The 27390-nt window shown below is 44.8% G+C and overlaps 1 protein-coding gene across 7 annotated transcripts in view; it reads left to right on the forward strand.

The window, feature by feature from the left end:
* The first annotated feature begins 901 nt into the window (after positions 1-901).
* LOC119854037 (polyamine-modulated factor 1-binding protein 1-like) overlaps positions 902-27390 on the forward strand; it is a 108807-nt gene continuing 82318 nt past the window's right edge. For 5 of the 7 annotated variants that reach the window (XM_043511978.1, XM_043511982.1, XM_043511980.1 and 2 more), the window contains exons 1-4: positions 902-911; positions 3242-3244; positions 17967-18158; positions 19391-19457. The gene's annotated coding sequence lies outside the window, so the exon portion shown is untranslated. Of the gene's footprint in view, positions 912-3241; positions 3245-7440; positions 7599-17966; positions 18159-19390; positions 19458-27390 lie in introns of those variants that run through there. The other 2 variants (XM_043511979.1, XM_043511983.1) reach the window with 1 other exon arrangement.

Here is a 27390-nt window from a genome sequence, read left to right on the forward strand (position 1 = left end):
GTAAAATAGTTTGTACCTTGGGGAAGTTTTAACCTAAGCTGGTAAAAGTAAGCTTAGGAGGTTTTCATGCAGGTCCCCACATCTGTACCCTAGAGTTCAGAGTCAGGAAGGAACCTTGACATGTTGGCAGAGCGGTGGGATCAACTTGAAATCATTTTGAGATTCTTTGAACCAGAAGCATAGATTTGAAAAGAAAATATATTTTTTTCCTTTGGGCTGCTGGAAAGCATGTTAAACTGAAAGCAGTTAGAGTTTTTTTTTTTTTTTACTCTGAATTTGCGGCCAGAGCAGAGACAAAAGGGAATTGTCTTTTGTGAGCTGGAGTTTTTTTTACCTAAAGGCAGGGTAGTTAACGTCCTGCAGGGAAATTCACAAGTCTTCACAGAGCTGAAGTTTTTTATTTTTTTACCTAAGAGCAACTAGAGGGGTTTTCTGCCTATTTGCCTGGACACAAAGGTGTTAGGTTTTTTTTTTTTTTTTTAAGGTTTCTCTGTAGGCTGACAATCACTATCAGAGAACATAGGTATCATATTACAGCACAGCAAAATTTTATAAGACAAGGTTTTTTTTGTTTTCTTTCTAACTCTCGGGTGTAAAGTTATTTAAAAACAGAGAGGTTAGGATGACAGACTCCACGGTTCAACAAAACCTGGAATTAGCCAGATTTGAGGCTGAGGAAAAACAAAAGGAACATGAAAGACAGGTAGAACTCAGATGGATGGAGATGGAGGAGAAGGAAAAAGAGAGGAAGCATGCACTGGACATGGAGAAGGCAAGGCTCAGCAGAATCTACCAACAAACCCTAGCAATCCTTCTCCAGGTACCCCTTCCCATCCCAGAAAGTTCCCCACCTACAAGGCAGGCGATGATATTGAGGCCTTCTTAGAAAACTTCGAAAGGGCCTGCCTTGGGTACAGCATCTCTACAGACCAATTCATGGGAGAGCTGAGGCCACAGCTCAGTGGACCCTTAGCTGAGGTGGTGGCTGAAATGCCTAAGGAACACATGAACCAGTATGAACTGTTTAAAACCAAGGTGAGAGTCAGAATGGGGCTAACACCCAAGCATTCCCGTCAGCGATTCAGAGCCCTACGGTGGAAAATAGACGTGTCATTTACCTGACATGCCTACCACATTGTAAAACATTGGGATGCCTGGATATCAGCAGCAAGTGTTAAATCTCCAGAGATTTGCCCTTCCTAATGCAAATGGAGCAGTTCCTAGAGGGTGTTCATGAGGAAATAGAAAGATACATCCTATATAGGAAGCCAAAAACTGTAATCGAGGTGGCAGAGATTGGAGCCAAATGGGTGGAGGCAGCAGAAAAGAAAAAAAACTGGTCGCAATCGGAGCGGATACCAGAAGGGACAACCTCAGATCACCCCCTACTACCGGGGGCAGCCCAAGGCTCCAGCTACTCCCCAAGGAACCCTCCAGACACCTTATCGTCCCGCCACACCATTCTCCAGCAACCCACCTTGCCCCGTGACCCGTCAGCTGGATTATGTTTTAAATGCAATGAGCCGGGGCATGTAAAGGCCAACTGCCCCAAGAACACGAGCAGATTACAGTTCATTGCACTGGAATCACACCAGAGGTCCTCAGGCCCAGATACCTCCCAGATACCCTCTGGGAGGGAAACTATGAGTGTGGGCGGGAAGAAGGTCACCGCATGGAGGGACACCGGAGCACAAGTGTCAGCTCTCCATGCTTCCTTAGTGGACCCCAATTTAATCAACCCAGAGATCCAAGTGATGATTCAACCCTTCAAGTCAAACTCTTTCAATTTACCTACAGCCAAGTTGCTTGTCCAGTACAAGGGCAGGTCAGGAACACGGACTTTTGCAGTCTATGATAATTATCCCATCCCCATGCTGTTGAGGGAAGACTTGGCCAATCGCGTGAAGTCGGCCAAGAGGGTGGGAATGGTCACCCGCAGCCAGGCTAAATCAGCCGTCATGCCTAGCTCTGTTCTGGAAACTTCTACCAGGACCCAGTCAGAGGTGATGGACCTGGACCCCAGGCCAATGTCTACAACAGCAGTAGTGGATCCAGGCCCAGAGACCCAGACAAAGCCAGTCCCAGAACCGGAACTGGCGGAACAACTAGTACCAGACCCATTGCCAGCACTGAATCCAGTACTTGCAACCCCAACACCAGAGGGCCCCACCAAACCTGAACCGGCAGCAGCCAATAACCCTACACAAGAAGCTCAGCCGGAGCCTGAACCCCAACGTAGTGCACCAGCGGAGAGCAGTTCACCATCAACGGAAACAGTCCCATCCCCTACATCGCTTCCAGAGGGACCAAGCATAGGTCCACAATCCAATGAGGAACTGATGTCTCCAGCATCCATATTGAACAGGAAGTAGATGAAAGCCTCCAGAGAGCTTGGATGGGGGCACGGAGCAACCTACCGCCTCTCAGCTCTTCTAATCAATCCAAGTTTGTTGTAGAAAGAGGACTTTTATACAAGGAAACTCTTTCTGGTGGACACCAGGAAGACTGGCATCCTCAGAGACAGTTGGTAGTTCCAACTAAGTACCATGTCAATCTCTTGAGCTTAGCCCATGATCATCCTAGTGGCCATGCTGGGGTGAACAGGACCAAAGATCGGTTGGGGAGGTCATTCCACTTGGAGGGAATGGGCAAGGATGTTTCTACCTATGTCCGGTCTTGTGAGGTATGCCAAAAAGTGGGAAAACCCCAAGACCAGGTCAAAGCCCCTCTCCAGCCACTCCCCATCATTGAAGTTCCATTTCAGCAAGTAGCTGTGGATATTCTGGGTCCTTTTCCAAAAAAGACACCCAGAGGAAAGCAGTACATACTGACTTTCATGGATTTTGCCACCCGATGGCCGGAAGCAGTAGCTCTAAGCAACACCATGGCTAAAAGTGTGTGCCAGGCACTAGCACACATTTTTGCCAGGGTAGGTTGGCCCTCCGACATCCTCACAGATGCAGGAACTAATTTCCTGGCAGGAACTACGAAAAGCCTTTGGGAAGCTCATGGGGTAAATCACTTGGTTGCCACTCCTTACTACCATCAAACAAATGGCATGGTGGAGAAGTTTAATGGAAGTTTGGGGGCCATGATACATAAGTTCGTAAATGGGCACTCCAGTGATTGGGACCTAGTGTTGCAGCAGTTGCTCTTTGCCTACAGAGCTGAACCACATCCCAGTTTAGGGTTTTCACCAGTTGAACTTGTATATGACTGCGAGGTTAAGGGGCCATTACAGTTAGTGAAGCAGCAATGGGAGGGATTTACACCTTCTCCAGGAACTAACATTTTGGACTTTGTAACCAACCTACAAAACACCCTCTGAACCTCTCTAGGCCTTGCTAAAGAAAACCTACAGGATGCTCAAAAAGAGCAAAAAGCCTGGTATGATAAACATGCCAGAGAGCATTCCTTCAAAGTAGGAGACCAGATCATGGGTCTTAAAGGCGCTGCAGGCCCATAAAATGGAAACATTGTGGGAAGAGCCATTCATGGTCCAGGAGCGCCTGGGAGTTGTGAGTTATCTCATAGCATTCACCACCTTCAACCGAAAGCCTAACCTATACCATATTAATTCTCTAAAGCCCTTTTATTCCAGAGAATTAAAGGTCTGTCAGTTTACAGCCCAGGGAGGAGATGACGCTGAGTGGCCTGAAGGTGTCTACTACGAAGGAAAGAGTGCTGGTGGCATGGAAGAGGTGAACCTCTCCATGACCCTTGGGCATATGCAGCAACAGCAGATCCAGGACTGTGCACTAGCTACGCGCCGATGTTCTCAGCCACTCCAGGACTGACTGAATGGGCATACCACTCCATTGACACAGGTAATGCTCACCCAATTAAAGTCCAACCTTACCGGGTGTCTCCTCAAGCTAAAACTGCTATAAAATGGGAGATCCAGGATATGTTACAGATGGGTGGAATCCACCCCTCTGGCAATGCCTGGGCATCTCCAGTGGTTCTAGTTCCCAAACCAGATAGGGAGATACGTTTTTGCGTGGACTACTGTAAGCTAAATGCTGTAACTCGCCCAGACAACTATCCAAGGCCATGCACAGATGAACTATTAGAGAAACTGGGACGGGCCCAGTTCATCTCTACCTTGCACTTAACCAAGGGGTACTGGCAGGTACTGCTAGATGAATCCGCAAAGGAAAGGTCAGCCTTCACCACACGTCAGGCTGTATGAATTTAATGTACTCCTTTTCGGGCTGTGGAATGCATCCGCCCCCTTCCAAAAACTAGTTGATGGTCTCCTAGTGGGATTAGGAGAATATGCAGTCGCCTACCTTGATGTGGCCATATTTTCAGATTCCTGGGCAGAACACCTGGAACATCTACTAAAAGTCTTAGAGCGCATAAGGGAGGCAGGACTAACTGTTAAGGCTAAGAAGTGTCAAATAGGCCTAAACAGAGTGACTTACCTTGGACACCAGGTGGGTCAAGGAACTATCAACTCCCTACAGGCCAAAGTGGATACTATCCAAAGTGGCCTGTCCCAAGGTCAAAGAAACAGGTTCAATCCTTCTTAGGCTTGGCTGGTTATTACAGGTGATTTGTACTGCAATACAGCCAAATCGCCACCCCACTGACAGAGCTAACCAAAAAGAAACAGCCAAATGCCGTTCAGTGGACCGAAGAGTGTCAGAAGGCCTTTAACCAGCTTAAAGTGTCACTCATGTCTGACACTGTACTAAGGGCCCCACATTTTGACAAACCGTTCCTAGTAACCACCGATGCATCTGAGCGTGGTGTGGGAGCAGTTTTAATGCATGAAGGACCAGATCAAGAATTCCACCCTGTAGTGTTTCTCAGCAAGAAGCTGTCTGAGAGGGAAAGCAACTGGTCAGTCAGTGAAAAAGAATGTTATGTCATTGTCTACGCTGTAGAAAAGCTATGCCCATGTGTTTGGGAATGGCATTTCTACCTGTAAACTGACCAAGGTGCGCTTCAGTGGCTTCATACCGCCATGGGAAATAACAAAAAACTCATTCGGTGGAGTTTAGCTCTCCAAGATTTTGATTTCGACATCCAACACATCTCAGGAGCTTCTAACAAAGTGGCTGATGCACTCTCCCGTGGAAGTTTCCCAGAATCAACTGGTTAAAATCGTCCTTGAGATGTGGAAAATATCGTTAGTCTTTATATACTTGGTAGTGTATTTAGAGATGCATGTGTCTATTTAACTCTGTTTTTTTCTAGAGCTCCAGGAAAAAATCCCAGCCAGCGTTTCACCCTCTCTGTGATTTGGGGTGTGTGTGTGTCATAAATATAAAGAGAAGGGTAAACACCTTTAAAATCCCTCCTGTCCAGAGGAAAAATCCTTTCACCTGTAAAGGGTTAAGAAGCTAGGATAACCTCGCTGGCACCTGACCACAATGACCAATGAGGAGACAAGATACTTTCAAAGCTGGAGGGAGGGAGAAACAAAGGGTCTGTCTGTGTGATGCTTTTGCCGGGAACAGAACAGGAATGGAGTCTTAGAACTTGGTAAGTAATCTAGCTAGATATGCGTTAGATTCTGATTCTTTTAAATGGCTGAGAAAATAAGCTGTGCTGAATGGAATGTAGATTCCTGTCTTTGTGTCTTTTTGTAACTTAAGGTTTTGCCTAGAGGGATTCTCTATGTTTTGAATCTGATTACCCTGTTAGGTATTTACCATCCTGATTTTACAGAGGTGATTCTTTTTACTTTTTCTTCTATTAAAATTCTTCTTTTAAGAAACTGAATGCTTTTTCATTGTTCTTAAGATCCAAGGGTTTGGGTCTGTGTTCACCTATGCAAATTGGTGAGGATATTTATCAGAACTTCCCCAGGAAGGGGGGTGCAAGGTTTTGGTGAGGATTTTGGGGGGGGGAAAGACGTTTCCAAATGGGCTCTTTCCTAATGAAATAAAACCGGTTAGATGTTTGGTGATGGCAGCGAAGGTCCAAGGGCAAAAGGTAAAACAGTTTGTACCTTGGGGAAGTTTTAACCTAAGCTGGTAAAAGTAAGCTTAGGAGGTTTTCATGCAGGTCCCAACATCTATATCCTAGAGTTCAGAGTGGGGAAGGAACCTTGACAGTGTGTGAGAGATTTTCATATAAATTTAAAAGAAAAATTGATGGAATGTATCTTTTTTTCATTAAACTTACACAAAAGGCAGCAACATTTCTAGATGTTTCCATTTGAGGCCCCATCCTGCAATGGGATTCATATGGGCAGACTCCTGCAGTTGAGTGGACCCTCCACCCGCACAGTTCCACTTTAGAACGGACTTCTTCACAATCAATCAGTTTTTTGCCTACCACAGGAATTCTTAATTTAAAGCACCATGGATGAAGCAGTTATGACTTGTAATACTGTAATTTACATTTCAATAAATTAGAGTGGCATTTTACACACTAATTGGCTTTTCTCTAATTCTGCATCCTTAAGTACCCATCTGAACTCAATAGGTGTTTTGAGTACATAAGAAATGTAGGATCAAATCTTCTGTAATTTGTGTAACAAACTTAAGTTTCCCCCACACATACCCCAGTTCTCAAATAATAACAGAGCTGTAATGAGGTTTCCATACTACATTTTCATTCTCTTTACCTTCGTGTATTTCAGCACATTTACTTGTATACTGTGAGAACTGAAACTAAACTACAATTGCCAAAATAATTAAGTGCAAAACAGTAACAGTGACAATAATAAGTTAATGCAACAATGAAATTTACATTTCATGAAATACAAGAAAGGACATGCAAAATTACGTTTCGCACCTGCACTGGAGCTCCTCCTTGCAAATATTTAGTATTTTGTAATATTTGTTTGTACATGATGCTAATTCTATAAGTTATTATATCTGGCATTATGGGTGAGTTATGGGGTACTGAAGGAGGCCAGGAATCATAACTGAATTTCCTGACTCTGTGTTTGCAAAATCTCAAGGGTAAGATTGTATTAAGGTTGTTTTTTTGCCTTTGATTTACTTTAAAGAAAAGCAGAGGCTGGCGTATAATTTGGACCGTCACTAAAAACCCACTCAAATAAATACACGTTTGAATCCACTTTTGTAAGCTGTTCTACCCACTATGACAGGTTTCAGAGTAGCAGCCGTGTTAGTCTGTATTCGCAAAAAGAGAAGGAGGACTTGTGGCACCTTAGAGATGAACACATTGATTAGAGCATAAGCTTTCGTGAGCTCGATGAAGTGAGCTGTAGCTCACGAAAGCTTATGCTCTACCCACTCTGTACAGCACTGTGCCCCGAACAGCGGGGAGGAGAATCCCCTCCACCGGAGGAGGATCGTTTTCAGTCAGGGGGTGGAGGGTTTTGCTGGGTGTGGCCCTGTGAGGGATACAGGGAGGTTCCCCGGCCTGAGGCGGCGGCTGCAGCAGCCCCTGCTCCCAGCAGGAGGAACCCGCCCGCTCCGGCGCACGCACGCTGCGCCCTGGGGGGTAGGCGGGCGCGTGCAGAGCCGCTGCCGGGGCGGGCGGGCGAGCGGGGGATCGGAGTCCCGTCCCCGGCTGTCGTGTGGTTGGCTGGGGCCGCGCCCCCAGCTCAGGAGCCGGCGGCGGAGGTTCGGCCCGCGCACGAGCTGGGACTCCCCGACGGCCAGGACACGGTAGAGGAGGGAGGCACAGAGCCGGCTCAGCGTAAGCGCTTCAAGGGCGTGCTCGTGTGGACGCGCGCCGTGGGTATAGGTGCAAACGCGGGGGGGCGGCGTGTGTGTGTGTGTTCGAGTCCGGGCGCGGATTGGGGGGTCTGCATGGCTGGGTGCGTGCGCCTGTATGCAGCCGGGAGTGAGCGTGCATCTGTGGGGGTGGCGTGGGAATGTACCTGTGCTGGCCACACGTGCAGTCGTGTGTCTGTGGTGTGAACGCGTGGGGCGTGTGTGGCTGGGTGGTTATTTTAAAACTTGGTAACGATGTGAAAGGCAGCTGTAATCACTTGTGTTTAACTTGTGTATGTAACCAAACTTTGGGTAAAAATATTTCTGTTGGGTCGATCTACCTGCTGACTGACCCAGGCTTAATGTTATCAGAGAATGAACGGTGTTCTGATCGTTTTTGAGCAAAAGAGAAATTAAAGTATACCTGCATGAAATTTAAAAAAAAAAAATTAAACACATTTTATTTGTATCTTTTGCAAACATATATAAGATGAAAAAATATCTAAATAATGCAGTTGTGACTAGAATTCTTGGATGAGAAACACATGCAAAGTACTTGTGGCACCTTAGAGACTAACAAATTTATTTGAGCACAAGCTTTCGTGAGCTGTAGCTCACGAAAGCTTGTGCTCAAATAAATTTGTTAGTCTCTAAGGTGCCACAAGTACTCCTTTTCTTTCACAGACTAACACATGCAAAGTAGTCTTCCTATTATAATATTTTGGATGTTCACAGATCATTTTCAGATGCATCTTTCTTTCTATACCAATTGAGTTTTTTTTTTTTTTCTCCTCCTGCCTTTTGTGTGTGTAGTTCTTTCTGTGGCTACCATCCTGCCAGAAAATTGTTTACCAAGCCTGCAACTGAGACAGTTGTGTTTATTCTAGGAGTTTACATAGATCTCTGGTATCCTTACGCTACTGTGGAGGGGAGATGGGACAATCAGCAGCTGAATAGTTTAGTCGTAAGCATAGAGACTTTTGGATGTGAGGGTGCTCTGAATAACGACTCCAGCTGTGCTGTACAATTAGTCTTTATGACAGAGAATACACTATGACCGCTCTTTGTAGCGGGAGTAGCAATGTTGGTGAGAAGAATCCACAGTGTTTCTTCAGGTTCCCATATAACCGTGTGTTAAAGAATGAGAATGCTTTTATCTTCTTGATGGTGGCTTTCCTCTTGCAAATCCTGGCTTGATCTCTGTATTTGCCTTATCATGAAGGTGACACCCACTAGGAGGAGTAGGGACAGAACTGCCTTCAGAATTCCCCGCAAGTGCTGCTACTACTAATCACTTGATTATTGGCATATGTAGGGTCAGTAGTGCCATAAGTGATACTATGTCCATTTTTCTCCCCAGCGGCAATATCTCTAATCTTAAATAACCCCTATGTTCAGTACTACTAAAATCTGTAAAGTTACTGAAGTCATATTAGCTGCCAAAACTGAAAGCAAATATGACTGCTGCTTTCAAAGTATATGTGATACTTTAGGGAGACACTACCAGGACTTTGTTATTTTAGTTTAACCACAAATCTAGGAGCAACATTTTGTGTTCTAAAACACAGCCTCACTAGTGTGCCTTACCTGTGACCTGAAGGGAATAACTCTAGAAATGAGAGTGTATTTCAGTCTCCATGTCCAGTCAAATGCTGGTGTCTTGGCTGAAACTGTCAACAAGGGCCAGAATTTTGGCTCAATCCTGCAAAAGAAACTCCTTTCTGAAAAAGTCTAGAAGACTCCTAAGCAGACAAATTAAAAGGACACTGAAACTAAATGTGTAGGGTTAATATGAAGAAAAGCCTAGAGCAATAAGATATTCCAAGGATACTTACAAAAAAGAGGAAAAAAGGTGGGGAAAAAAAGTTTGAAAGAAATATTGTTAAAAATACTGGCTCTGTTGTCCGAATTAAAATGATATGATGATGTTTTAAGATGGCAAAGGGGAGAGGGTTTTAAAAAAATCCATATTTGAGGACCTGACCTTGAGTTCAGTAACTGTTTTGTCTGAGTAATGAGGGCAGCATTGGACACTAAAAGGGAGAAAAAAGAACTAAAATAAAGGAAAGATTCTTTAAAGAATTTGATTGGCCTTCTTAAAAGGTTACTGTTGTCAGGGGTGATAAATCAAACATGTAACCGGTCCTAAAACCTCAAGAATTCACTTATTTAAGCCTTTATGTACCCTTTTATTGTTTTAACAACAATAAATAATGATGATATTTTAGATCATTGAAACAGCTTAATTTTAAAACAAAACAAAATATTTCTCCACCCTGTCTGGAGCGAGCATGCTTAGTTGTTGCATGGAGAATAATCACCTTATGTTCGTCTGTGCTGAACCCTCCATCCAATGAAAGAGGGTGCTGATGGCCAGTTGCTGTGATACATGGCAGAGAGTCAGCAAAGAGAAGAGAGGTAATATTTGGTTTACACATCCAATTCCTTCAATCATGGGCAACCCAAACAAGACAGGAACTGTGCACTGCCATTTAATTCTGAGTGTTGGCATCTCTGTGTAAGTATAACTTGCTTTGCTGCCCTGGAAGTCCTGAGAGAGAGGCAGGAACTATCTTTGCTTCTTGGTGCAGTCTGATATTAGTCCATCATTCTTCTGGCTGAGCAGAATTATAGTCAGGACCATCGCTGGATCCTGTCAGCCTATTCTCCAATTGAGTAAGACAAGACTCCTTCCCCTTCCTCCCTCATCACTTCGACTAGGGAGAAAAGAAGTGGCTTCTGAGATTGAAGTGGTTTCTCCTGCTCAGTGCAGAGCATACTGCTGCTGGACCATTATTTCACAATTTTCTTCCATGTTTATTGTGAACTGAGAAAGAACTCAATTATATTTTTATGTGTTTGCAAACATCCTTGGGAACAAACTGGGACATTTTCAACAAGCAGATCAAAAGGTAATTGGGTTTTTTGAGTGGTCTTCAGTCAAAACTCACCTATCTTTGTTTTCTGATATATTTCCTGTGCACCTTATCTTTTCAACGTTCAGATAGCTTAACTGACCTGAGTAGTTTTAAATGCAAAACCTGCTCTCCTGAGAGCTTTATTTTTAATTTGTTCATATCAGGATAGCTATAATTTAATTAAGTCTCCCTGAAATAAACTCTCACTTTCATTACAGAAATGTTGCACTCAAATTATTTTAAAATAAAACTGAGATGATCAGGAACCTCTTTTAATACTGGTGCTATGCCTGTCAGTTATGAGACTGCAGAACTTACCCTCCTTATCCTTGGGATGGCTAATTGGAAAAATAAATCCTGTATTTTGTCACTTCCTTATTGCTTTTGAATGTCTCAATACCTGTCTCTCTTATGCCTTCGGAGTCAGGGACAGCAGAATCACTGGAGGATATGTGTGGATCCTTAGGACTAATGTCTAACTTAGGATGTGTGCCACTAATACTGAACTCACGAAGCACCATCTAAGCCAGAGGTGGGCAAACTACAGCCCGCGGGCTACATCCGGCCCGCAGGACCATCCTGCCCAGCCCCTGAGATCCTGGCTGGGGAGGCTAGCCCCTGGCCCTTCCCCTGCAGCCATGCTGCCATGTGTGCAGTGCTCTGGGCGGCGGGGCTATGCGCTCCTGTGGGGCAGTGCGGTGGCATGGCTGGCTCCGGCCAGGTGGGTGGCTACCAGACACGCTGCTCTGAGCAGCATGGTAAGGAGGCTGAGGCCAGGGGGTTGGATAAGGGGCAGGGGGTCCTGGGGGGCAGTCAGGAGACAGGGAGCAGGGGCAGTTGGATGGGGTGGAGGTTCGGGGGGGCAGTTGGGGATGGAGAATGGGGGGGGTTGGATAGGGGTGGGGTCCTGGGGGGAAGTTAGGGACGGGGGTGTGGCTAGGGGTCGGAACAATCAGGGAGCGGGGGGTTGGATGGGGGTGGGGTCCCCGGAGGGCGGATGGGGTGGGGGGTCTTGGGAGGGGGAGGTCAGGGGACAAGGAGCCGGGGGGGTTGGATGGGTCAACAGTTCTGAGGGGGGCAGTCAGGGGGCGGGAAGTGGGAGGGGCAGATAGGAGACAAGGGGCCAGGCTGTTTGGGGAGGCACAGCCTTCCCCACCCAGCCCTCCATACAGTTTTGCAACCGTGATGTGGCCTCGGGCTAAAAAGTTTGCCCACCCCTGATTTATGCACATTTGAGAGTAGAATTTGGCTTTACCTCATGTGAAGACTGACAGCTTATGTTTTATAAACTTCTTCATGGATAGACTGAGTGCTAAAGTTACTGACAAAGGGATCCCTTGTCTTGTAATCTTAGTGTCATCCAACTCTACAATAAAGTCAGTGACATTTTTTGTGCTCCATATGTTGAGAAGAGTATATGGAGAAGACACCTAAGTGGCAGGAGAACATAGGCTGTGCTGGGAACTGGCAGGGCTGGATTAACTCTCCTGTGGGCATGGGGCTATTAGATTTGGTGGGGCCCCTGTATAGAAGTCTTTTTCCTGGGAGGGAGTTTGGTGCAGGAGGGGGCAGAGGATTGGGGTACAGGAGGGGGTGTGGGGTCTGGGAGGGAGATTGGGTGCAGGAGGGGGTTCTGACCTGGGGGCAGGGAATTGGGGTTCAGGAGGGGTTGCAAGGTGCAGGCTCTGGCTGGGAGGCGCTTACCACAGGTGGCTCCGAGCTGGTGACGTAGCAGGGCTCAGGCAGGCAGGCTGCCTGCCTGCCCTGGTCCCACGCCGCTCCCAGAAGCGACTGGTTGCTGGATGTCTCTGTGTGCCCCTGCCAGATGGGGGACAGTGTGTCTCTGTGCACTGCTTGCACTCGCTAGCGCTGACCCTGCAGCTGCGGGGATGGTGCTGGGGGTGGGGCAGCGCGCGGAGCTGCCTCCCCCCCACCAGGGACTGCAGAGACATGCCAGCAGCCAGTCACTTCTGGGAGCGGCGCAGGGCTGGGCCAGGCAGCCTGAGTGCCCCAGAGATCGCTGCCTGTGATTTATTTTTGCAGGGTCCCCCTTGAGCTGGGGCCCTGGGCTGCAGCCCCAAAATCTTCTGCCTTAATCTGGCCCTGGGAACTGGCTGTATTTTTAAGGATTGTATCAGTTAATTTATTTAGTGACTGACAGCTAGAGAATTTGGGGGACCAGCTAAGGCAGGGTTGAGCAAACTACGGCCTGCGGGCTGAATCCGGCCTGCGAGCTGTTTTAAGCCAGCCCATGAGCTACCACTAGGGAGCAGCGTCTGGGGCTTGCCCTGCTCCAGCTGGGGCACTGGGTCGGGGGCCACACTATGCAGCTTGGCCCCGCCCTGGCGCTCCAACCAGGGCGCAGGGTCGGTGGTTGCACCACGCAGCTCCTGGAAACCGTGGCATGGCCCCACTCCAGCGCTCTTGCCGCAGTGCAGGGTCTGTGACCACTGCATGTGGCTCCCGGAAGCCACGGCATGGCCCTGCTCTGGCTACTGCAAGCTCAAATGGCCCCCTCCGGTGCTCCAATGGGAGCTGCCGGGGCGGTGCCTGTGGATGGGGCAGTGTGCAGAGCCACCTGGCCGCGCCTCCACCTAAGAGCCAGAGAAGGGACATGCCACTGCTTCCGGGAGCTGCTTGAGGTAAGCATCGCTCAGAGCCTGCGCCCCTGAGTCTCTCCCCACACCCCAATCCACTGCCTCAGCCCTGATCCCCCTTCTGCTTTCCAAACTCCTCGATCCCAGCCTGGAGCACCATCCTGCACCCCAAACCTCTCATCTCCAGTGCCACCCCAGAGCCCGCACCTCCAGCCGAACTTGCACCCCTTCCTGCACCTCTGCCCCCATATTGTAAGCATTCATGGCCCGCCAGAGTTTCTATTCCCAGATGTGGCCCTCAGCCAAAAAGTTTGCCCACCCCTGAGCTAAGGGGTAAGAGATCCTGGGGGAATCTGGTCAAAAAGTATGAAGCTTTCTGACTTGACCACATGTGATGAAAAATTGCTTCCACAGCTGTCAGATATCAGTTATAGGCCAGATTTCCAAAAGAGCTCAGTTTCCTTTTAGGCACTCAAATAAGGACAGACTTTAAAAACAGCTTAGCACCCAACATGCTGGTTCTTTTGAAAATTGGCCACTTGTTTTGTTGCCTGAATGGGACTTGAGGTTTTCTGAAAATATGGTCCCTATTATGGGTGCTGAGCCATTTGAAAAATTCTGACCTTGGTAAATGGGTGGGTGAGAAACAATGGGTGCTGTGACTCACTACTTCAAGGAAGTCCTAATAGCTGAGCTTTGATTCTTATTCCTGGGGGAATTCTATGCCACTGCGCACATGCAGAATTTTGTCCCCAGCAGATTTTTTTTTTTCCTCAGCAGAAAATACATTCTGCCAGAGAGGCGCTTCAATTATGCCTTTCGTCCATCAGGGGGTGCTATGGCACCAGAACAGAGGGCAGCTGGCTCAGCCAGCCCCTGAGAGGGATTGGGAGAGGCTGTGTTCCTCACAGTGCCCTGCTCACAGGGCCAGGTGAGTCATCACAGGATATGGGTGGGCGGGGGGAACAGACAGCAGGGCACATAGGGCTGCTGGGGGTCACAGACAGGGATTCAGAAGGGCTAGTGAGGGGCAGACTAGTGCAGGGGCTGAATGGAATTGGGGGTGCAGGGACATATGAGGACAAGGGGTAGGGGTGGCTGAGTGGGGGTGCAGGGTCACATGGGGTAGGGGAGGGATGACTGAGTGGGGGTGCAAGGGCACATGGGGACAAGAGATAGGGTGCAGGGACAAATGGGGATGGGGGGAGAGGGAGTGCAGGAACACATGGGAACAGGAGCAGATGTGCCTGACTGAATGCGAGAGGCTAGGGGTCAGCCAGGGTCAGCATGAGGGAGGTTCCCCAATTCCCTAACAATCCCTTCTCCTGCCAAAAAAAAATCCTGTTCCATACTTCCCACCCACACTCAACAACCCTCCAGGTTCGCTCTGAGGAGCCTGCCCAGCAATTACTTCCCTCTCCCTCAGCTCCACCTTTACCCTTGATTCCCCCAAGCCTTTGCACTGTTTCTGAGGGGCACAGGAAATATGTTTCTGTATTGTAGTTTTAATTGAATTATTACTCAAAGTTCTGTATTAATATGCTAGTAAGGAATCTATTTGTCAAAAAACATTTCCTGAATGTTTTATGTTGTCTGTATTGTTGCAGGCATACTTGCTGACAGATGTTTTGAAATAAATTACAAAAATAATTGAAACTGGCGTGATTATATTGTGTTAGTTTGACAAATAAAATACGCAGAATTTTGCAAAATTTTAAAATATTGTGCACAGAATTTATTTTATTTTTTTTGCACTGAATTCCTCCCAGGAGCATCCGATATAAGTGCAAAGTCCATGGATTTGCTCTTGGTCTTGCCTAAAAAAGGCGATTGTGGAGAATCACAGAACAGTACAGTATGGGCAGTTATGGGGCAAGCTTCCCTAAAATGCCTCAGTATTGCCCTGGAAAGACACTGCATTCTATGCTGAGATGGTTAACAAGGTTGTCAAAAATAAATCCAAATAGAGCGATGTTTAGTAAGGCTTTTTGTTCTAGAGCAGGGATTCTCACAACAATTTTTTTTGGGTGGCCACACTCTGGGGCCTCCAACTCTAACTGGTGGCCCCTTGGCAATTTTTCCTAAAATACTTAATTAACTTTAAGAAAAAACAAATAAATATGCAAATGAATCTGTCCAAATCATAGTGCCGTATATACTCATTCATAAACTGAATTTTTTTTAGTAAAAAAGGGAAGCATCAGAGAAGGGTCGGCTTATGAATGGGTATAGAATGGGAGAGGTGGGACACAGCCCCTCCCCACAACAGAGGGAGCAAGGAGAGGCAGCAGAGCCAGAAGGGAAGAAGCAGGGCCAGAGTTTATCCGCTTCTGGCCAGGCTACTCTCCCACCAGCCTCTGAAGGAGCTGCAGCTCCGGGGCTGGCAGGCTGCAGCTGTGGCCGCGTGGCCCCGCCCCCACAGAGCAGGCTGTGGCCGCGCGGCCCCACCCAGCCCACTGAAACATGTGGCCGCGCTGCCCGGTCTGGCCCGCCGGAGCAGCTCCGACCAGGCCAGAGACATCCTCCACTGGCCCGTTCCAGTTAAGGTGGGAAGGGATGGGATGGGGAGGGTGTGGGGGTCACGGGCTAGAGGTGGGGTCATGTGCGGGGTGGTCACAGGGGTTGCTCCCCTTACCTCCAGCTTCTCCTCCCCCCCCAAAAAATTTCCCCACAAGTTGGTGTCCTGGCCCGTCAGGGTAAGCAGCTGGCACGCCGGGATACTTAGGTTTACCTCCTTGCCTGCGGACGCTTGAGGTTAACAAACCATCTCGGCCCTCCAGGGGCTTATCCTGGTGGCCCAGGAGACAAAGTTTGCTGACTCCTGAATTATAGGGTCAGCTTATGAATGGGTCATAAACATTTTCCATTTTTACTTCTCCATCTTGGGGGGGGTCGGCTTATAAACGAACTGGCTTATGATCAAGTATATATTGTAATTTATTTATGTAGGGTTTTTTCAGACTCATAAATAAAATATAATAAGAATAATGTACAGATGTCTATTCTTTACTGGATCTAAACAGAATAGAAAGACAAATAAGATGCTTTGCATGTGGTCGAGGGACGGAGCCCAATGCTGAGTAGCCAAAGCCCGGAGCCCAAAGCCCCATGGTCAGAGCCTGTGGCAGGAGCCCACTGCCATGCAGCTGGAGCCTGCCACCCACAATACCAGGGCTGAAGCCAGCAGCATGAGCCCCATTGCCCCAGGAAGGTGGGGAACTCACACCGGCTGTCTGCTCCTCCGGTGTTTGTGGCTCCAAAGTGGGGTAAGGCCCAGCCCCAACCGGCAGCCCCAGAGGAGGGGCCGCTGCTTTGTCCTCCCCAATCACTACCCAGGAGGCTGTGGCCGCAAGAAAAGCTTCTGGTGGCCACTGTGGCCGCATTTGAGAAACACTGAACAGTGGTGCTCAAACTTTCCCTCTCGCCCCCGCCCCTCCTTACCACTAATGGAATGTGTCTGTGCTCCCCCAGGCTGGGAGTGGAGTCGCAGCTGGGGCTGAGAGTGGGGGCAGAGTGTCACTTCCTCCCTGCCCCCCCCATGGGTGCTGGCCTGGGCTGCACCGTGGCCCCCAGGATGTTCCTCCATGTCCCCCGAGGGGGGGCGTGCCCACAGTTTGTGGACCACAGTTCCAGAGGTTAGAGCGGGGGATGGAGATCTGGGTTCTATTCCTGTTGTTGGTGAGATCCATTTGTGGTGGCCGTCTTTGCCACTTAAGCCAAAGTATGCATAGAGACTATGCGGGAGACTGAGGGTGGCCTAGCCCCACAAAGTTTGCCTGTCTAGCCTCAGTGCTCAATGGAAGGGGTCTCTAGTGGCCCTTGATAAGCCAGCATGCAAAGCCACAAAGAGGGTGAGCTAGGGAAGGAGTTGCAGAATCCAGTGACTCAACACTAGGGTGGAGTGCATTTCACCTTAGTAACCTTGGGCAAGTCACTTTATATCTCTGTGCATCAGTTTACCCATTTTAAAAACAGGAGTTATAATTGCCTACCACTATACTTTGTCCTTTGAGTTCTTCTGGTGAAAGGCACTATATACTTGAATGCAAGATATTATTTATTAGTAGTATAAATGTTGAAGAGTGTGTTGTCATCTGTTCTTTTATTACTTCACAAATATTATTTGGCTGTTTCCATCATCAGTGGAATATGGAATAAGAAAAAAACAAAATAACAATAAAATAATGCCTTATTTCTGCGTATTTAGAATTTCACGCTATCCTTTTCTTATAGTACTTTGAAAAGAATTACAAAATTTATAAAAGAAATGAATGGTGGGCTAAAAGTTGAATAAAATGAATGTGGTACTGGTCTAGCCAAGATAGGTATTTGCCTACCTCTTGAGTTTGCCCAACTATTGCCTCTGAAAATATTCTATATATTTGGCATGATTCTCCTCTGCCCTTCACCTTTGTACACCTGTGCAAAGCAAGTGGAACATGTGACCAAATTAGAATTCTCCAGGAACTTACACTAGTGGTAGAATTTTACTGGTGTGTATGACTATTTAAGGGGCAAGATAGCAGAGAATCAAGCTATTTATCTTTTGCCTTAACTTTATGCTTACACAAGTCATTCCATTTCAGATTGTTTCTTTAAGATGTTCATAAGTTTCTCTAACATTTTCCTTTTTATTAACGCCCCCAATAAGCATGTGTGTCAGTGATTTGCCAAGTTGGGGCCTAAAATTTCTTTTGTTTAGTCTCAGGTCATATACAAATGTTTAAGTTGCACATTATATAAACTTTCCACCTGCCTCATAGCAACTGTGTATCCTCCTCCCTATTTACTGATCAGCCATTCAGAATTCTGCAGTTACCCCCTTCTGGATGTCCAGCCTTGGCTAGATTCACCCCTCAGTGCAGTCCTGCAGCTTCTCCTCCCAGCTTCCAAACCCTCTGGGGATTTCTCCAGCAAGAGCCAGCTGAATTGTAGATGCACTGAGGAGTGCTGGTCCCAGTGCTTCAAGAAAGTGAAAACTTCCCTGAGACACTATGGTATGTCTTAATGTGTGATGCTTACTTATTCCAAGAGGCTTAATAATAATGTTGAATTGTGGGGCTTGAAATACCCATCTATTTGGACTTATTTTTCTCCATAAGCATGACTAACTTCACTCCTTTTAAAAAAATCTTGGTGGACTCTGCTAACTTTATCTAAAGCTGTTACAAAATTAAATTACCTTTTTATATTATAACAATGATATGGCAGATTTTCCAAGATTTAGATACTGACAGATTCAAATAGGCACCTAGTGGGATTTTCATATGTGCCTAAGCAGGTCTATGTCTCACTCCCATTGAAAACAGGCACTTAACTTGTTTAGGTGCTTTTGAAAATCCCACTAGGCACCTATCTGCATCTTTAAAATCTGGCCCGAGGTGCTGTGTGGTTTGATGTTTTTAACAATTCAGTAAAAGCATGCAAACTTTTTAATTCATGAAAAGGAAAAATGACATAAGGATGAGGCAAAAGTATAACAAATAGAATAGCAAAAGATTGAGAAGATAACACTAAATTCATATCCCTTGTACACTGCAAAATGTGTTTTCTTGGTACAGGTAGATATCACAGCAGAGTGGAGCAATGGATACAACACTGGACAGGTAGTTCATTAGAGCTGGGTTTTACTCCCAGCTGTGCTACTTACTTGCTGTGTCTTTGGGCAAGGTGTTTAATGGCTCTGTGCCTCAGTTTCCTCATCCACAAGATGGAATAATAATACCTACTCTCCTTTGCAAAGTTCTTTGAGATGTATGCATGAAAAAGTGCCCATATAACTGCAAAAATTAGCATATCACACATGAATTACAATTGTTGCACTTGCTTAGGTTGACTGAAATTTGTTATAAACAAAACAAAGTGGCATGCCTCAGTGAGTATGTTGTAGTTAGATGGGTTCCATCTACAGACAATGAATTCCTGGTGATGCACTTAATAGATTCACCCTCTAAAAGCAAAGGACAGTATTGCTCTGGACACTGGTCAGGCCTCTGTATACTCTTCTCAGCAGACCCTTAGTGCTGATAGGACATCCCCATAACTAGGGGTATGAATCTGCTTTCCAAACTTTTCACTCTCTTTCTAAACAATGATAGTTTAACAACACTCACTTTTGGTTTTGTCTGAAAATTTTCATTGTGCAAATATGATATTTTCTTAGTCTTAGGCTGCTTGGCAAGCAATATAATTTGTCCTAGTTTACTGTGGGGTATTACATCTTTTATAGAACTCTGACTGTTGCCTTCTGGAGAGCACCAACATTTCATAAGAAAAAAGGCAGTGAAGCACACCAAGTAATTTTATATGTTAGTGAACATCCTGCTGGGTTGTAGCTAAATGCCATCTGCTGAAAGGTTGCAGTCACTATAGAGGGACACTATTCTCTGATTATAAAATGGTGTATTATTAAAAGCATTTTTCATTATAGTGAGTCACACAAAACTACATTTCAGGTGAATTAAAATAGTTGAAATAATAATGGGTATGTTGCTCCTCTGTGTGCTAATAGTGTAGTAGATTTACTTTTTATTTTAGCTATTTGGAGTGGAGGAGGAATAGTCTAGTGTTTAGAGCACCCAACTGGGAGTCAAGAATTCTGAAGTCTCTTTCTCGCTCTGCCACTGACACACATTTTCAGAAGTGTCCTGTAATTTTGATTGTCCAACTTTGGACGCTCAGAGTTTGTGTTTTAGAGATGCTGAGTACTTGCAGTGCCAATGGCTTAAACTGGGGCTGTATATGTTTAGCACCTATACAAATCAGACCTTGGATGTCTAAACCTAGGCACCCCAAAAATGAGAGATGCAAAATTAAAAATTGCTTTTGAAAATGTTGGCATTAACATTTTGATGCCTTATTATTATCTCCTTGTGAGGCTTCATTGATTAATGTTTGTAAATGCCTTGAAAACCTTGGCAATAAAATGCAGTATAAGTGAAACATTTTATTTTAGTACTACTATTAATAATAAATAAAGACTACTGTATGTTTAACTTTCACAGGTAATTTTAAACTTCTGCTATTGGCAATTATGAAAGAAAAGATCATTTAAACTGCATGTATAGTCAAACAGTTTTAATAATATGCACATCATATTCATATTCCATATTTATTTTTTTATTTTGGACTCTTACATTTTCACAGAGTAGTTAATTCAGTTCTGTTGATAGCTCTTGTGTTACAGTGTTAATTCTATAAGCTTGTTGTTATAGCCATGAGAATTATTAATAGATTTCAGAGCACAATAATGTTAATCATGTGCTTCTATGGTACCAATGTTGTACTCTACTGTAAACAATCTTTGATCAGTGAAGTTTTCACAGTGTTCCAGAATTTTAGATCTCATTATAAAACAATATAATTTACTTGCTGAACAAGAATAAAACCTCTGGAAAAGCATGAAGATGAAAAAGATGAAAGGCCTGAAGTGCTGATCTCATTGATCACTCTTTTTAACTGAAATAAAAAGAGATTACTTTGATTACAGCTAATTCTGCTTATATTAAAAGGGAACAAAGGCATATAGTGCCAGATCCTCAACTTGTGTAAATTGTTGTAGCATAGTTGAAGTCATTGGGCTGTGACAACTTATGCCTTCTGAGGGTCTGTCCCATAAATTTTCCTACATAGGGATGTTTACTTTGTCCTTTAAATAACTTTAAAAAATCGTAGTGCCCTAATGCTTGTTCTTAGAGATTTTGCTTAAACAGTAGATATAGCTTTCCATCCTCTCACAACTGATACTGAACCAGACATTTATTTCACATACAGTAATATTTTTCACTATTAATATTGAGAAACAGATAAGATTGTATAGTCTTTGGGGGCAGGGACTCTGTCTTCCTGTGAGGTGCCTTGCAGGCTTTTGAGCTATATTAATGAGTGATAATAATTTTATAATGGTTGCTTCGCTGCACAGAAGTTTACTTTAGATTGAGGACAACAGCAGGGGATGGCAACAAAGAGAGATGACTGGGAAGGGCAGGACAAGGATACAAGGACAATACGATTGTGTGCTCACTTGGGATGCTAGTGCATACATGTGTCTTGATAATTAAGATGTATGATAATGAATTCTCTTTCTAGAAAGAATTAACATGAATTAAATGTAAGAGTGCAGAAAATAGACATAGGAACAGCCATACTGAATCACACTTCTGGTCCAACTAGTCTAGTGTCCTCTCTGTGATTGTGGCCAGCACTGCACATCTGGGTCAGATCTTGAGCCTTGTTAAGACTGCTTTGTGCCCCCTAGCATTGTGTTAAACATCAAACTGCAGGTCCTGAGGATCAGGGCCTTTGTGTTTTGTTCATGTAAATGCCTCAAACAGAAACTGTTTGTGAATCTGATGTTTTTATTGCAGAAACAGACTATAAATTATGTGTGGAGTTTGGAAATTGATGTCAGTCTAAGTTAAGTGAAATGTGATTAGTGAGAAATGCTGGATACTGTGTGCACACTTGTTGCTAAAGCTTAAACAGGGCTTGATCTTGCAAGGTGAGGAAGCACTCTGTCTCCAGTCCAGCAACGCATTTAGATGTGCTCAGCACATTGTGGGTTTGAGTGTTTGGTGAACAGGAATGCATTACAGCTGGATATTTTTGAAGAAGACCCAGTGTGAAATCCTGGCCCTATTGAAGTCCATGGAAGTTTTGCAATTGACCTCAGTGAGGCTAGGATTTCACTCCAGATATTCTAAGTTTTTGTTAAAAACTTTCTGGGCTAAATCCTGCCCTCAATTACACCTGTCGAACCCTACTGAAGTACCAGAGGGGAGAATTTGTCCATATGGTTTTAATTCAGTACTAGTGTCATATAGGTCTGTTTTCTCTCTCTTTTTTTTTTTTGTTTTTAAATGAATTCTGGATGATTCAATGGAATATCTACATGCCATGGAGAAGGAATTGGAAAACCACTGAAATAGCTTAACATAAAACTATATTACAGTAACAGGAGAATGTAGCTTTTAAAAATACTTATTGACTGTGTCTGTAGTTTGAGACCACCTATAGATTCATAGATTCGTAGATACCAAGGTCAGAAGGGACCATTCTGATCACCTATAATAAGCAATTCATTTCAGTTTGGCTTGACACCTTACAGGGAAAACCTCATAGCACTGAGTACGGTCCAAGGAAAATTAACTTGATTCCTGGACTAAAACTAGAAAGGGTTAAATAACTGGAAAACGGGGGAAACCAAATTGCATAATTAGATTATATTTAGAATTTGTTACAAATATACACAGTATCAATCAAATAAATTTATGTCTTATTTATTAGAAATTGCAACAAAGAGTCTTGTCTTATATGGTGAAATAAACAGATCTAAGGATGTGGGTCTAGCCTTTCAGTATGGTGTGATAAATGTGAGATGGCCCTTTTTGAAAGGCTGTAACATGTAACAAGAAGAGTTTTCAGTTGTAAAAGAAAAAATAAGGGAAAAACATTAATGAAAGCTTTTATTTCTGATTCTTGAATCTGTAATGAATTGTTTTTAGTGTATTGCCAATGTCCCACCAATGTTGGAAAACCTGATATTTTTTTCCTTCCAAACTGTCTTCTATAACATATGTAGAAAATACTACACTGTTATCTGAAGACCAGATTCAAATTGTTCTTCTTTAAATCTAGAAACCTCCCATATTTCTGTAGGTAGCCATTTTATTTTCCTTATGTTTTTTCTTCTTTTTAACCAGGAGATCTATTCTCAGCTTATTTGTTTTCTTCAAGCTTTTTGTTGCCAATTTTTTTATTCTTTTCCATATGCAAAGAACAACCATATACATTCAGTATGAATGGCCTTTATTTTATATTTAATATTACAAGAATAACAATAAAACCACAAAGGTAAGATCAAGAAGAGTGCATTCAGTACTCCTCTTTAAGGCCTTGTTTTTGGAACTAGTGGGAAAACACTGATGTAACTACAGTGCCATGTCTCCATTCAAGCCATGCTGTTTGAAGTTCAGGTCAAGTACTGCCCCATGACCACCCTGGTGCTGCATTATACCTTTGTAGTTACACTGGCATTTGGGTCCCTCTCCCTAATTTCCCAAAATAGCTTCCTGAAGCTGTGGCTTTTGGGAGAGCTTGAAAAGCTTCTGGGAGACCTGGGGAATTGTAGGAAATGAGGTCATATTCCTGCAAGTCTCCTGGTGCCAGTGCTGTTGCCTGGTCCTTTTCTCAGGATGGTGGCCAGGATGACCAGTTAGCTCTTGCCCATTGCACAACAAGAAAGGTTTCTGCTGGAGCTTCTATAAAGCAGTGAGCAGACCGCCGAGGCAGCTAAGCAGAGGCAGTGGAGGATGTTCTGACAGTACTTGCTGAGAGCCAGAGACAAGTTTGCTGATGCAATCATGATGCAATGGTTGTGCTTTCATCACAATCCTAGGAGATGGCTCTCCACTATGCTGGCAGATCAACTTCATAGGGTGACATGTCACTTTTGTGTCTGGACTACGATCACAGACAGGTGAGTCAAAACTATTCTCAAGCAGCATTGGCCACATAACTTTGAGATGAAAAAAGAGGCTCTTCTGTGCTTCTTTGCTTTGGTAGTGCAGTGAATGCCATGCCATGAGGATGAGGGCTCCTCTCACCATGGAAAAGAGAATGCCGGTCTCCCTGTGGAAGGTGGCTTGCTACCTTAGTTACCAGTCAGATGGGCCAATTTGAGGCTTGGAAGTCTATTGGGGGTGGAGGATTGCAGGTCAATAGATAACGTGCTGCAGGAATGTGTGATCGAGGTGGCCAATGTGCCAGAGATCATTGAGGGATTTAAACAGCTGTGAGTTCCTCATCCGTGTAGCAGCCATTGATGGAACTCATGTGCCAATTAGCAGTTGGCTCCTAAACACAAAATGGCGGCTGCCTCTGCAGTTGGAGGGAGGTGGACGTCTCTCCATTTAAAGATGCAGTACACAGAAAAGAAATTATAACTGGCACATGCTACCTATACCACAAAAATAATTAACCTTCTTAGAAGGAATAGCCTCATTCCCATTGTTTATTTTTATGTTCTTAAGTAGGAGAAACATCTGCAGTCTTCTCTACTTTTTTTTGTCCTACTTAACAGAAAAATCTAGTTGCGTATGTATAACCCTCTACAAAACATAAATCCTCAGTCTGGCTTTGTTGGGATTTGAAATAGGTTCAACAGGATCAACCAACTACCACATTAATGTGCTGAGTCTGTTCTCTGGCAGCTACAAATGAATTTGATAACATGAAAAATTCCTGTGTGGAAAAATGGAAAGCTGATCTCCAAATAAAATCCTCTCTGGGATAAGAAATCCTCTTGCACTATGGAATATTATTCAACATCAGACAAGAGCAAAGGACCAAATAAAACACTCAGTAATACATTTCTCAACCTGAAAACTTGTTTCATGAGATTAAATTGTAGCACAAACACAAGCTGACTCCTGCAGTCTTCACACAGTCAAAACTCCCAATAGGAGTTGCATACATGTAAAGGATGCATGATTGTCCTAATTGTTGTACTAAATCTTTATTTTTAGATACCATTTTCCATTACAAATTCAATTATGATGATTTTTTCCATGTGTGGGAATTTGTTTATAATGGGCCAAATCCTGTTGTCTATATGTAAAAATGACCCAATTTTAATGAGAATTTTGCTTGAGTAAGGACTGCAGGTGAAATTGACACTCTAAGGCTCGAGTGGGACTTAAGTGGGGCATACAGCTTTTACTGGCCCTCTCCAGAGAGCTGAGTTTCACACTGTATATAATTTGGATCAGTATAATCAGTCTTTTGAATATCTGAGATGAACCCAATACATTTTCTAACATTCCTGGGATAAAAGAATTTCTGTTGTGATGTGCTGAAAACACTGGGCTAGATTCACAGGCTGCTTATGCTAATGTAAATGGTGGTAGAATTCCCTTGGGATGGAAACTTCACCAGGAGACTGAATTTCATTGGTTTTGCTGGTTTCAGAGTAGCAGCCATGTTAGTCTGTATTCGCAAAAAGAAAAGGAGTACTTGTGGCACCTTAGAGACTAACAAATTTATTAGAGCATAAGCTTTCGTGAGCTACAGCTCACTTCATCGGATGCATTTGGTGGAAAAAACAGAGGAGAGATTTATATACACACACACAGAGAACATGAAACAATGGGTTTATCATACACACTGTAAGGAGAGTGATCACTTAAAATAAGCCATCACCAACAGCGGGGGGGGAAGGAGGAAAACCTTTCATGGTGACAAGCAGGTAGGCTAATTCCAGCAGTTAACAAGAATATCAGAGGAACAGTGGGGGGTGGGGTGGGAGGGAGAAATACCATGGGGAAATAGTTTTACTTTGTGTAATGACTCATCCATTCCCAGTCTCTATTCAAGCCTAAGTTAATTGTATCCAATTTGCAAATTAATTCCAATTCAGCAGTCTCTCGTTGGAGTCTGTTTTTGAAGCTTTTTTGTTGAAGTATAGCCACTCTTAGGTCTGTGATCGAGTGACCAGAGAGATTGAAGTGTTCTCCAACTGGTTTTTGAATGTTATAATTCTTGACGTCTGATTTGTGTCCATTCATTCTTTCACGTAGAGACTGTCCAGTTTGGCCAATGTACATGGCAGAGGGGCATTGCTGGCACATGATGGCATATATCACATTGGTAGATGCGCAGGTGAACGAGCCTCTGATAGTGTGGCTGATGTGATTAGGCCCTATGATGGTATCCCCTGAATAGATATGTGGACAGAGTTGGCAACGGGCTTTGTTGCAAGGATAGGTTCCTGGGTTAGTGGTTCTGTTGTGTGGTGTGTGGTTGCTGGTGAGTATTTCCTTCAGATTGGGGGGCTGTCTGTAAGCAAGGACTGGTCTGTCTCCCAAGATCTGAGAGAGCGATGGCTCGTCCTTCAGGATAGGTTGTAGATCCTTGATGATGCGTTGGAGAGGTTTTAGTTGGGGGCTGAAGGTGATGGCTAGTGGCGTTCTGTTATTTTCTTTGTTGGGCCTGTCCTGTAGTAGGTGACTTCTGGGTACTCTTCTGGCTCTGTCAATCTGTTTCTTCACTTCAGCAGGTGGGTATTGTAGTTGTAGGAATGCATGATAGAGATCTTGTAGGTGTTTGTCTCTGTCTGAGGGGTTGGAGCAAATGCGGTTATATCGTAGTGCTTGGCTGTAGACAATGGATCGAGTGGTATGATCTGGATGAAAGCTAGAGGCATGTAGGTAGGAATAGCGGTCAGTAGGTTTCCGATATAGGGTGGTGTTTATGTGACCATCGCTTATTAGCACCGTAGTGTCCAGGAAGTGGATCTCTTCTGTGGACTGGTCCAGGCTGAGGTTGATGGTGGGATGGAAATTGTTGAAATCATGGTGGAATTCCTCAAGAGCTTCTTTTCCATGGGTCCAGATGATAAAGATGTCATCAATGTAGCGCAAGTAGAGTAGGGGCATTAGGGGACGAGAGCTGAGGAAGCGTTGTTCTAAGTCAGCCATAAAAATGTTGGCATACTGTGGGGCCATGCGGGTACCCATCGCAGTGCTGCTGATTTGAAGGTATACATTGTCACCAAATGTGAAATAGTTATGGGTCAGGACAAAGTCACAAAGTTCTGCCACCAGGTTAGCCGTGACAGTATCGGGGATACTGTTCCTGACGGCTTGTAGTCCATCTTTGTGTGGAATCAAATCATCATAAGGCTGACAAAGGAGGTGCTGTCGTCATCATGAATAGGTCGGAGTATGAACAAGAGGCTACTAGGCAGCTCTCCAACACCACTTTCTACAAGCCATTACCCTCTGATCCCTCTGAGAGTTACCAAAAGAAACTACAGCATTTGCTCAAGAAACTCCCTGAAAAAACACAAGAACAAATCCGCACAGACACACCCCTCGAGCCCCGACCTGGGGTATTCTATCTGCTACCCAAGATCCATAAACCTGGAAATCCTGGACGCCCCATCATCTCAGGCATTGGCACCCTGACAGCAGGATTGTCTGGCTACGTAGACTCACTCCTCAGGCCCTTCGTTACCAGCACTCCCAGCTATCTTCGAGACACCACCGATTTCCTGAGGAAACTACAGTCCATTGGTGATCTTCCTAAAAACACCATCCTAGCCACTATGGATGTAGAAGCCCTCTACACCAACATTCCACACAAAGATGGACTACAAGCCGTCAGGAACAGTATCCCCGATACTGTCACGGCTAACCTGGTGGCAGAACTTTGTGACTTTGTCCTGACCCA

This window comes from Dermochelys coriacea, chromosome 3 (assembly GCF_009764565.3).
Source record: "Dermochelys coriacea isolate rDerCor1 chromosome 3, rDerCor1.pri.v4, whole genome shotgun sequence".
Taxonomy (NCBI): Eukaryota; Metazoa; Chordata; order Testudines; family Dermochelyidae; genus Dermochelys; species Dermochelys coriacea.